At 46.5% G+C, this 11,700-nt stretch overlaps 1 long non-coding RNA gene across 1 annotated transcript; it reads left to right on the plus strand.

The window, feature by feature from the left end:
• Positions 1–2,790: 2,790 nt before the first annotated feature.
• Positions 2,791–7,611, plus strand: LOC149915686 (uncharacterized). The gene is made up of 3 exons (XR_016471706.1): positions 2,791–3,221; positions 4,558–4,642; positions 6,023–7,611. It is a non-coding gene; the product is annotated as an uncharacterized LOC149915686 (long non-coding RNA).
• Positions 7,612–11,700: the final 4,089 nt, after the last annotated feature.

Raw genomic sequence — 11,700 nt, forward strand, 5'->3', positions numbered from 1 at the left:
AATGTTTTAAAACATGCCGCTAACATACCTAGTATTTTACTTCTTAGATCACTATTTCTAAGGATAAGTTACAGAATACAAATGCATGATGTTCTACTTCTTCAAACCAGCTGCTCTTATTAATGTCAAATGCAGAAACAACATTCCATTCCCACAATTCCCCCCTCTTTTTCTTTCAAAGTGTTGATTTCTGCAATTCCCTTTTTTTTTTCTTTTTTTCTTTTTTTAAAGGTACGATTCTAAAAACTTCTTCATTTTCTTCATTCTCCATTTTGTCTAATATCATCATTTTATCCGAGTGCGGTGGTGGTTCCACTGCTGTTTGCTTAGGCAGCGCAGTTTCTGTTAATCGCTGCACCAATCCCCCCACGCAGGGGATAATACAGCAACCGACGGCCGTCAGGACTCCTGCTGCCACAGTCAAAGAAGTAAATAAGGACACAATCATCCCTTTCCATTTGCCAAACCAGGACTCCAAACACCCAGTGAGGGAATTACCTATTCCTGAGTTTTCTGCTAATTCACTGGCAAGAGTAGTAAGCCCCCGTAATGCTCTAGTTATTGTGATAGCTGGGGCTGTGTTATTTGCGATAAAGGTACAGCATTGGGTGCCCAACATCACACACACACACCCTTTTTCAGCTAATATCATGTCTAGGGCGATCCTATTCTCCCAGGCCATCCTGCTTGTAGCATCCAATTGTTCTGCAATTCCCTTTATTGCCTCCTTTGTATAGTTTATAAATCTCTGCTGATTGTAATAGATGTAGTTTATACAATCTACATTTTTGTTAATTGTCACCCACCAGAATAGAGATTCAAATCCTGCAGCAATTGATTTCTAGCCTTAAATTCATCAGGGACACCTCTGGGCACCCCAATTGAGTCTTTATATATTGTATCATCATCAAATGGGATTCCTAAACCTCTTCTGTTCCTTTTGCGAATGTGTGATAGATCCTTCTCAAATGCCAGAGTGAACGGTATAGCCAGTTGAACAAGTGCACAGGTACCTCCCCAATGAGATGGGAGAGTGGACCATAAGATCTTCCCACCGCAATGCCACCAGAGATCCGCTCTGGGGATTCCCAGCCTTGAATAGTTCCCCGCCAAATCCTTCGTAACATCCAAGGTTCCACTGCACAGTGAGAAATTCCCGATAGGCCTGGTAGCCCTCACACCCTGCCTTGAGAGACAAGCTGTACGGTTACCTATGGCCATGGAGAATGCAGGAGGGATTTTGGCATCTATCTCTGATATCCGGGGAAACAACAGGGAGAGTGATTTTCAGGCTTCATTTTCCCAGGCTGTTTTCTCCTGGTACAGGGCAACCATACATTGCATCCCTTGGGAATCCTTGGTCCACCCCGGAGGAAGGGGTACTACCTGAGCTACATGCCATCCCAATGCACAAGCATTGTCGGAGCTCGGTGGGAGACAAACACACGACCACAGAATTGATCAGAAAGTCTCAACTTTAATCAGAAGGTTGCGTGCATTTATGTTGGCGCTAATGAAGCTCATACACATTGCAAAGCCCGAGCTCCTGATAGGCTCTTCAGCTACTTGTTGCCCCAGCCCTTCTTTGTACTTTTTGTGATTAGACCATGCCATTCATCTTTCTTATTTCTACATTCTCCTGCCTTCCTACACATCCTGTTAGTTTGCTCAAGGTCTCTCTCCTCGTTAGCCTTGTTTACATCCTGTTACATTGCTCAAGGACTCTCGTCTCACTAGACAAATACTGTCTGTGTGACCTTTCTCAGCCAGCCAGGTCTCAATCACGCTCTCCACACCCACATTGTTCAGAACATTGAAAATGTACTGCAGTTTTGTGAGAACCCTAATCACACTACAAGGAAGGATGCATACATACAGCGATTACACACACCATCCCCACAAACAACTTCTTTAACCAGTGCAATTTGGGAAGCCAGGAAGTCACGTTGGTTTCAGCTCACATCGTCTTATGTTGTGCAGTATTTCACTCTGGTGCCATATCTTATCGCCATCTGCTTCAATTCTACCACTCTGACCTACATGAACACAACAATATCATTTATTGCTGCATGAACTCCTTCTTGTGCACCTAACAACATACCTGAAGCCCTTCTACATTGCAATACCACCCAGGCCAAGCTTTGGATGCTTTCCCCTCTTCCCTTCTTCTCTCCCCTCCCCTCCCCCCTGCCTGTGGCATCCTAACATTCCCACAGAGTGGGACAGTTCTGCTTTGTGTAAAGGCCCTGACTCCTTGTAGGTTTGTTAGATGTATTTCGCTTCTGCCGGTCTAATGAACAACGTTACAGTAGGTTTTCTAGTTCAGAATACTATACCCACATTGTTTAGAACATTGAAAATCTACTGCAGTTTTGCGAGAAAGAATTTGTTAGGTACTTCAGTAATTATGTTTCTACAACATGCCGCTAACATATACAGTATTTTACTTCTTAGATCAACTATTGCTAAGGATAAGTTACAGAATACAAATGCATTATGTTCTACTTCTTCAAACCAATTGCTACTTTTTAATATCAAATGAAGAAACAACATTCCCTTCCCTTCCCTTCTCCCCTTTTTTTCCCTTCTTCCCTTTTTTTTCCCGTTTTTCCATTTCCCTCCCTCCCCCCCTCCCTCCCTCCCTCCCTTTCTTCCCATTCCTCCCTCCCCCCCTCCCTCCCTATCAGCCTGGCTCTCACGCTGTTGTCCAGATGCCCGTCTTCCTTTTCCCACACCTCCATGCTCTGCCCACATCCCCCTGTTTGGCTGCATCTCCCTGCGGATGTCCCACCCCACAGCCCCACTCACAGCCGCCATCCCCGGAGCTCTGCCCTCCCCCAGTCGCTCCCCCACCTCCCCAGGAGATCCCTGAGGGCTCTCCGTTCCCCCCCCACCCTTCTTCGCCCCCCGCTGCCCCTCGAGCCCCACTCGGGCTTCAGGCCGTGCGTGCAGGCCGCGCTGCCACGGCGACAGCGCGCCCTCCCTCCTTGCGGCGCGGGAAGCCGTCCCCGCGGCGACAGCGCATGCGCGGCGGCGTCTCCATAGCGACAGCGCCCCGGCGCGGCCGTTGCTCGAGCGACGCGCCGTCCCCGCTCCCCGCGGAGTGACGTCATCACGCGGCGACGCGAGGACGCGGCCACGCGGAAGCGGAGCGGGGCCCCGCGCTGCTCCAGCGCCGCGGCGCAGCCCCGGGACTCCGAGCGCCGCCTCAGCTTCTACGAGTGGGTGTTCGGGGGCGGCGGGGGCACCGGGGGCACCGGGGCTGGGGCCGTCCTGTCTTGGCCGCGTGGGTCCTCTGCTGCTCAGGGCCTCTGCTCGGCGGCGGGAGGTGCCCTGTGCCCCCCGCCCTTCCCCCCCACCCACGGTGTTTCACTGCCTTCCCCCCACCTCCCCCGCCGCGGGTCGCCCACAACCTCCCGAGTCCCTCAATCTGACCCCTGGGCTTACGCTCTCCCCCCCGTTCCCCGCCTCCACTTCCCCCATTCTCATCGCTGGAGTCCTCTTCCACCCGTCCCCTCAGTTCCTCCGTCACTGTCTGCCCCTGTTCCCCATTCTGACCCCCAGGGTTCCGTGTCTGTCTGTCTCCCACTCTGATCCCTTGTGTCCCCAATCTCACCCCCCTATGAGTCTTCTCGTTTTCTCCCCTAGATTTGTCTGCCCCCTGTCCGTTCTATCTGACCCCCAGAATTCCCTGTCCCCTCAAGTTCCCCTGCTCCAATTCCCCCATTCACATCATAGAATCTCCTACCATTCCCCAGTCCCCTCTGTTTGCACCCCCGCAGGGTCCCCTGTCTTCCCTTCCTCCCCCTGCTTCTGACCCCATTTTCTGACCCCTACAGTCCCCTGTACCCCCATGCCCTCCTCCCTGCCCTCTGGAGTCTGGGACCTGATCCAGGTCTATAAATATCTAAGGTGTGGGGGGCAAAGTGGCGAGGCCAGACTGTTTTCAGCAGTGTGCGGAGACAGGACAAGGGGAAATGGCCAGAAGCTGGAGCATAGGAAGTTCCGCACCAATGTGCGCAAGAACTTCTTTACGGTGAGGGTGACGGAGCACTGGAACAGGCTGCCCAGGGAGGTTGTGGAGTCTCCTTCTCTGGAGATATTCAAGACCCGCCTGGATGCCTACCTGTGCGACCTGGTGTAGGGATCCTGCTTTGGCAGGGGGGTTGGACTCGATGATCTCTGGAGGTCCCTTCCAACCCCTATGATTCTGTGATTCTGTGATTCTGTGAGTCCGTTTCCCCTATGTTGGCCCCCAATTTCCCCGAACTGGACCCCCTTCATGTCCCAAAGAGGCCCCCCCCACAACCTCCAGTTCTCCCCTCCCACCCCTCCCTCCATCCCCAGACCCCCTTTCCACTCACGTGGTCAGCCTTGTTCTCCTCTTTTCATTCCCCTCACTGTCTTCCCCCAGACTCCCTTTCCACCCCACAGAAGCTCCACACAACTCTCCAGTTTCCCTCTTCCACCTCTCCCTCCATCCCCAGCCTCACTAGCTCATTTCTCCCCCTCCCACCCCCCGCTGAACCCTCCTTATCCTCCCTTGGAATCATGCAGAAGGATCTGCAGGAGAAGTCCTCGAGAGGTTTGGGTGCATCCAGGCGGTTCAGGACTCAACCAGAAGAGTCTGGAGATGTCCCAGGTGGGTTTTGGGTGTCCAGGGAGTCCCCAGGTTGATCCCATGGGCCCCTGGAAGGATCTGTGAGCTCCCACTATGTGTTCAGGAGCACTGAGAAGTCCCCGGGCTGATCTGAAGATGGTCCCAGTTGAGTCTGGTACGGTCCAGAGAGTCCTCATGAGGGTCTGAGTGATCCTGGAGTCATCCAGAAGGTCTGGGGATGTCCCAGAGAGGATTTGGCGCGTCTGGGGAGTTCTCATGTTGATCCATGGGGTCCGTGGGTTCATCCAGAAGGGTCTGGAGATGTCCCAGAAGGATCCTGTAGGGTCCAGGGGGTTCCACGTGTGCCCAGGACATCCTCGGAGGCATTCAGAAGCAGCTCGAGGACTTCCCAGGGGAAGTGAGGACACCGCATCGTGGTGTCACATCCCCAAACTTGGGGACACTCCCAGAGCGTGAAGTTGGGGACAGCCCTATGTCATCCCCACAGTGGCACACCCAAAAGCTGCGAACAAATCTGTGTCACCCCAATGGTGTCCCACCCCGAAGTTGAGAACACCCCTACAGTGTCACGCCATGAAGCTGGGGACACCTCTCTGTCACTCGAATGGTGTCACACCCCAGCGTTGGGGCACCCCCACAGAGTCAAACCCCAGGGCCCCATCCAATCTAACTTGAGCACCTCCAGGGATGCACGGGGCATCCACAAGCTCTCTGGGCAGCTGTTCCAGCACCTCACTACTCTCATAGGAAAGAACTTCCCCCGGACATCCAACCTAAATCTTCCCTGCCTCAACTTCAAACCATTTCCCCTTGTCCTGCTGTTATCTCCCCTTTCAAAGAGTGGACTCCTCCTGTTTGTAGGCTCCCTTTAGGTACTGAAAGGCTGCAATGAGCTCACCTCGCAGCCTTCTTTTCTCCAGGCTGAACAAGCCCAGCTCCCTCAGCCTGTCTTTGCAGCCCCCTGATCATCTTTGTGGCTCTCCTCTGGACCCTCTCCAACAGCTCTGTGTCTTTCTTGTCCTGGGGGCTCCAGGCCTGCACACAGTACTGCAGATGGGGCCTCGCAAGTGCAGAGTAGAGAGGGACAATCACCTCCCTGTCCCTGCTGGCCACCCCTCTTCTGATGGAGCCCAGGATCCCATTTGCTTTCCGAGCTGCAGGAGCAAGCAGCACTTGATGTGGGATTTGGATGTGGGATTGGGATTGAGATTAAGAATGGCACTGGGTTACGGACGTGGGATTGGGAGGTGGGACTGGGATATGGGATCGGGATTGGGATGTGGCTCGGGGTTGAGATTAAGATGTGGGATTGGGATGTGGGATATAGGATTAGTGATACGGGATTGGGATTGGAGATTGAGATTACGATGTGGGATGTAAAGAAATGTGCTCTGTTCACAGATGGATTGTGTCCTGTTGTGGGGAAGCGTTGCAGACGGAAAGCTGCTGTGTGGAGCCCCACACGACGAGCTGCAGAGGCCGCTGAAGGAAAAGGAGAATCAAGGCAATGTGCAGAGGTAAAGGCTGTCCAGCTGGCCTCAGATGCTGCTGAACGGGAGAGGTGGCCAGTGCTCCATCTTTACACGACTCATGGATGGTGGCAAGCGCCTTATGGGGGTGGTTCCAGCAGTGGGAAGAAAACAACTGGCGGCCCAAATAGGGCTAAATCTATTTGGGTTGCTGAGCTGTGGAAAGACATTGCTGCCCAAACAAAGAATACGGGTGTAAAGGTGTGCCATGGCGATGCTCATGTGCTCAGCAGTCGGGCCAGTGAAGGACAACAAAACAACCGTCAGGAAGATCAAGCTGCCAAAATTGAGGCTTCGTTTATTTTCCCTTGCTTTGCTTTGGTTTGCTCTTTTGTTCTTCCTTTTCACCTCTGCTTCACATTGCTTTGCATTGCTTTCTAGTTTTCTTTCTTTGCTTTGCTTTACTTTCTACTCTGCTTGTTCCCGCTTCTTCCCTTTGCTTTTGTTTTATCTTTTTTTTTAGTTTTTTAAATTTACTTTATGTTCTGTTGAGTCCTTTTTCCTTTTCTGACTCGTTTAACTCAAGCCTGTTCCCGTGCTTTCCTTCTGTGCTTGGCGCTGTTGCAGTTCTGTCTCAATGTCACGAGTACCTTTGCATTCCTTTGCACTGCTTTTTAGTTTTCTTTCTTTGCTTTGTTTTCCTTTCAGCTTTGCTGGTTCTCTTTCCTTTGCTTTTTTATTTTTTTCTCAGTGTTTTTTCATGTACTCTTTTTAGCTTTAGTTAGTTTTTTTTTTTCTTTCCCTTTCTCTGTTTGAATGCTTTACTTTGCCATGATATTGCATTCTATGGTTTTGATTTTTCTTTGCATGTCTTTTTTTTTTCTGTGCTTTTCTTCTGCTCTTTTTTTATTGTTTTATTTTTCTTTGTTTTTTAACAAATTTAATTTGTTTTGTTTGTTTCTTTTGTATTGTTTTGCTTTGGATGTTGTTGCTTTGCTTTGCTTTTTTTTCTCTTGTATTTTTACTAAAACATTTTAACATTTCTTTTATGTTGATTTGGATGTTGTTGGTTTTCTTTGCTTTTTTTTCCCGTTCTTTTTCCTTACTGCGTTTTTCTCTTTGCTTTCCACTGTTTTCTTCATTTTGTCATTTTTTTTTCTTTGCATTTCTTTCTTCCCATTATTGTTCTTTTTCTATGAGAATTCCTTTTCATCTTCCTTCTTTTCAAAAGATTTTTCTGTGCTATCTTTCACTTTGATTACTTTTTTCTTTCTGTTCCTTTTTTTTGTTTTTCCATTCCCTTGGTTTCCTCTTTTGTTTTTCATTCCAAATTTGCTCATTGTTTTTTAGTTTTCTTTCTTTGCTTTGCTTTCCTTGGCTTTCTTGTTTGGTCCTTCTCTTTTTTTTCCTTTGCTCTGATTTTTTTTTTTTTTTTAATATATATATTTTTAACCTTGATTAAATTTTTTAGATTTCTTCCTTTCCTTCTTTCTCCCCTTCCTTGTCCCCATGCCTGCCTGCTTCCTCTTACATTGCCTTTACTTACCTGACATTAGTCCTCTGGATTCTTCATTTTTATCTTTCCTTTGCTGACTTGTTTAACTCAAGCCAGCTCCCTCTGCTTTCCTCCTCTGCTTGGTGCTTCCTCAATGGCTCAGCTGGCTTCCCGCCTCCTGGGTGTCCTTGCCTCATGCCTCGACATGGACTGGAGGCTTTCATCAGATGGCCGGCACATCCGTGCCCGGTAGCTACCCTTACCTCCTCCTCGGCATGACCACGAGCGCTTTCCCTTCCTCCAGAGAGATGGTTTGTCCTCATTAGCAGCCGCGGACTCCTGCACGGGCGCTAGCTGAGAAAGTGCATCTCTGGTGGAGGTCGCAGCATGCCCAGTAGCTACCCTTTCCTCCTCCCAGGCACGGATGGTTTGCTTCTGGCTGCACCACAGTCTCTTGTCATCTTTGCTGAGCCATCCAATTGAGGAGCAGATTTCTTTGCTCTTCTGTTGGTTGGTGTGGGTTCTTTTTGTTTCTGTTTCTTGTCTCTTTTTCCGCTGGGTCGCATTGGTTTGCTCTCGTTTGTTCACTTGATTTCATTTTCTTTACTGCTTCTTTGCTTAGGTTTCCAAAGTTTATTTCATTTTTATTTTTATTTTTATTTTTACTTTTATTTTTATTTTTATTTTATTTTTTCCTTTGGTTTGCTTTCCGTTTTGTTGTTCTTTCTTTTCCTTGGCTTTTTGGTTTTCTTGTTTTGCTTTGCTTTTCCTACTTTCTACTTTGCTTCTTCCCTTTTATTCTCTTTGCTCCCCTTTTTAATGTATTTGGCTTTTTTTTTTTTTTTTTTGCGTTCTCATTTAGCTGTTGTTTGCTGGCATTTTTTTTTCCCCGTCTTTGTCTGTATAAATCCTTTCATTCGCCATTGTATATTTTTGTCTTTGCTTTTTTTTTGTTTTTCCCTTTTTGGGTTTGCTTTGGATATTTTTGTTTCTTTTTTTGTTGTTGGATTTTTCTTTTTTATTATTGTTTTTCCTTTTTATCTTTTTTTCTCTTTACTGTGTCATTTTTGCCCATTTCTTTTTGCATTTCTTTTTTTTATGCTTAGTTCTTTTTTTTCCTGTTTGTTTTTTCATTTTGTTTTTTTTTTTCTTCATTTTGTGTGTGTGTTCTATGGTAATTTTTGTATTGTGTGTTTTATTGTAACTTTTGTATTTGTGGTGTGCATTGTTGTATTTGTATTCTGTTTTTTTTTTTTTTGTTTTTGGTTTTTGATTTGTGATTTGTGCTCATTCTGGTTTCTTATTTTCTGTATTTGTGGTTTTTGTTTCGTTCCTTTTTGCTTTTTTGTTTCTATTTTATGCTTGTTTATTTTTTGCTTTTTTCTTTTTTCGTTTTTACATCTTTTTGGTTTTTTGTGCTTGTGTGTTTTTTGTGCTTTTGTTTTTTGCTTTTCTGTTTTTTATGATTAATTTTTGCTTTTCTTTTTAATTTTTTTCTGTTTATTTGTGGTTTTTGTTTTATGCTTGTGTGTTTTTGTTGCAATTTTTGTATGTTTGGTGTTTAGATTGGGGTTTTTTTAATTTATGTTGGTTTTGCTTTTTATTTTCTTGGGTTTTTTTGTTTTTGTGTGTGTTTTTCTTTTTGTGCTTTTTTTGTTGTTGTTGTTGTTTTTTTTTAAATATATCATTGTGTGTGTGTGTGTGTGTTTTCATTTTTTGTCCTTTTGTTCTTTTACATGTTTTGCCTGTTTTGTCTCTTTTTGTATTCTGGGTTGTTTTTGAACCGTTGTTTGTTCTTTTTTTTTTTTTAGGTTTTCTGTTTTCTTCCCTTTTTCTTTTTTCTTTGCCTTTTTATTTAGTTTTTACTTTTCTGTTTTGGTTTGCTTTCTTTTGTTGTTGCTTAGTTTTCTTACCTGTTGTTTTTTTTCCTTTGCTTTCCACTGTTCTCTTCACTTGGGTTGGATTTTCATGGCAGTTTCTTTCTTTCCATTTCTTTTCTCTTTTTCCTGAATATTCCTTTTCATTTTATTCTTTTGTCCATTGCTTTGCTCTCCTTTGCTCTTGGTTTTCCTTCCTACCTTTCCTTTGCATGGCCTTTCATTCTGCTTGCTTTACTTAGTTCTCTTTTATTCCCTTTCTTTTTCTTTTCTGTTTCTTTTTCCGTTTACTTCCTCTTGCATTAGTTTGCTTATTTTTTTTTGTTTGAATCCTTTGCTTTGCCATGATACAGCATTGTATGTCTTTGCCTTTTCTTTCCATTCCCTTTCGTAGTTTTGCTTTGATTTTTCTTAGTTTTTTTTTTCTCCTGCCTGTTTTTCTTTCATTTTGTTAGTTATTATTTATTTTCTGTTGGGCATTTTGTTCCCTTGGATGTCATAGGCTTTGTTTGCTTTTTTTTCCCCTCAGTTTTTCCTACTGCTTTCCAATGTTTTCTCTACTTTTGTTGATTTCTTCCTTGCAGTTTCTTTCTTTCCATCGTTTTTTTTCCTATGAATATTGCTACGAATTTCTGTGGATCTGGTAACTCTTATACATGCCAGAAATGTGTCACCCTTAACACTTATCACTAACACAAAATGGCAACCACTAGCCACATCCAAAAAAGGTAGATCTTGTGCCTAATGCAAAAGGGTATCCCTGAATCCTAAACCCCAATCCAAACCTCGAAGGGCAACCATTAAACCAAACCAAAAATGGGTACCCATCACTCTTACCGCTTCTCCAACACGGTAACCCTTTACCCTTCCGTAACGGCACAACCCCGAACCCAAACTGATAACAAGCCTAACCCCAGAGAGAAACCGGTAACACAAACCCCAAACTGTTTGCCTTAACGCTTCGCCCTCAGCCAAAAGGGTGACCTTTAAAGCTGACCCGAATGCAGAACGCTTGACACGTAACCCTGAAGCAGAACCCCATCTGGGAAGCCCTAAGCCGAAAGCCGAACCCAAGAGGGTAACTCAGCACTCACCAATCACACAAACGGTAACACTTCGCCACAACCCAGAGCGGGATGAGGCTGAGCTTCTCTGCTGCCGGGGCTGCTCTGAGGCACAGGGCACGGCGAGCGGCTGCGGGCAGCGCAGCTCACAGAGGAGGTGCCTGCACCCAGCTGCCTTGGGCAGGGCCCTCCGTCCTCATGGAAACGCACTGTGACAGCATAAAGGCTCCAGGGGCCCGGCTGATGTCATCTGTGCTGTGACGTGCTCTGTGCTGGTGCTCTGCCTGGCCTGGAGCCAATGCCTCCAGCTTGTAGTTTCATGGTGTCTTAGTGTTTCTTGTGTGTTATTTTCTGTTTGCTTTTTGTTTTTTCTTTTTCTTTTTCTTTTTCTTTTTTTTTTTTTTTTTTTTTTTGTCAGTTGTCATCTCTGCTTTGCCATGACATTAAATCCTGTTTCTTTGGTGTTCTGTTGGTTGTGTTTCTTTATATTTTGGGATATGGATATGGGATCAATTTGGGATAGGATACGGGGGTATGGACTTGGGATTAGATGTGCACATGGAATGAATATGGTCTGGGATATGGATAGAGGATGAGATACGGGATGGGAAAAGGGGAGATGGTTATGGGATGGGCTGTAGATATGGGATGGATTTGGGATATGGGTATGGGATGGAGATGAGGGTCTGTATATGTGTTATACATATGTATATGTATAAAACATATATATATTGCCCCCACCCCATGGGAACAGTGTGGTCTGTGGTGGGGGACACACAGAAGGGCCCCCCCAGCTTTGGAATGTGACACCATGGGGGGATGTGGGGGCGCCCCCAGCTGTGGGACTGTCCCCAACTCTGGGGTGTGACACTGTCAAGGTGACATAAAAGTGTCCCCAACTTTGGGGTTCAACACTGTGGCAGTGTCCCCAATGCTGGGGTGTGACACCATTGGAGTGACAGAGAGGTGTCCCCAGCTACATGGTGTGACACTGTGGGGGTGTCCTCAACTTTGGGGTGTGACACCATTGGGGTGACACAGATTTGTTCGCAGCTTTTGGGTGTGACACTGTGGGGATGACATAGGGGAGTCCCCAACTTCAGGGCGTCACACTCTGGAGGCATCCCCAACTTTGGGGATGTGACACCGTGATGCGGTGTCCCCACTTCCCCTG

This window comes from Phasianus colchicus, chromosome 16, assembly GCF_987193195.1.
Source record: "Phasianus colchicus chromosome 16, bPhaCol1.hap1.1, whole genome shotgun sequence".
Lineage (NCBI taxonomy): Eukaryota > Metazoa > Chordata > Aves > Galliformes > Phasianidae > Phasianus > Phasianus colchicus.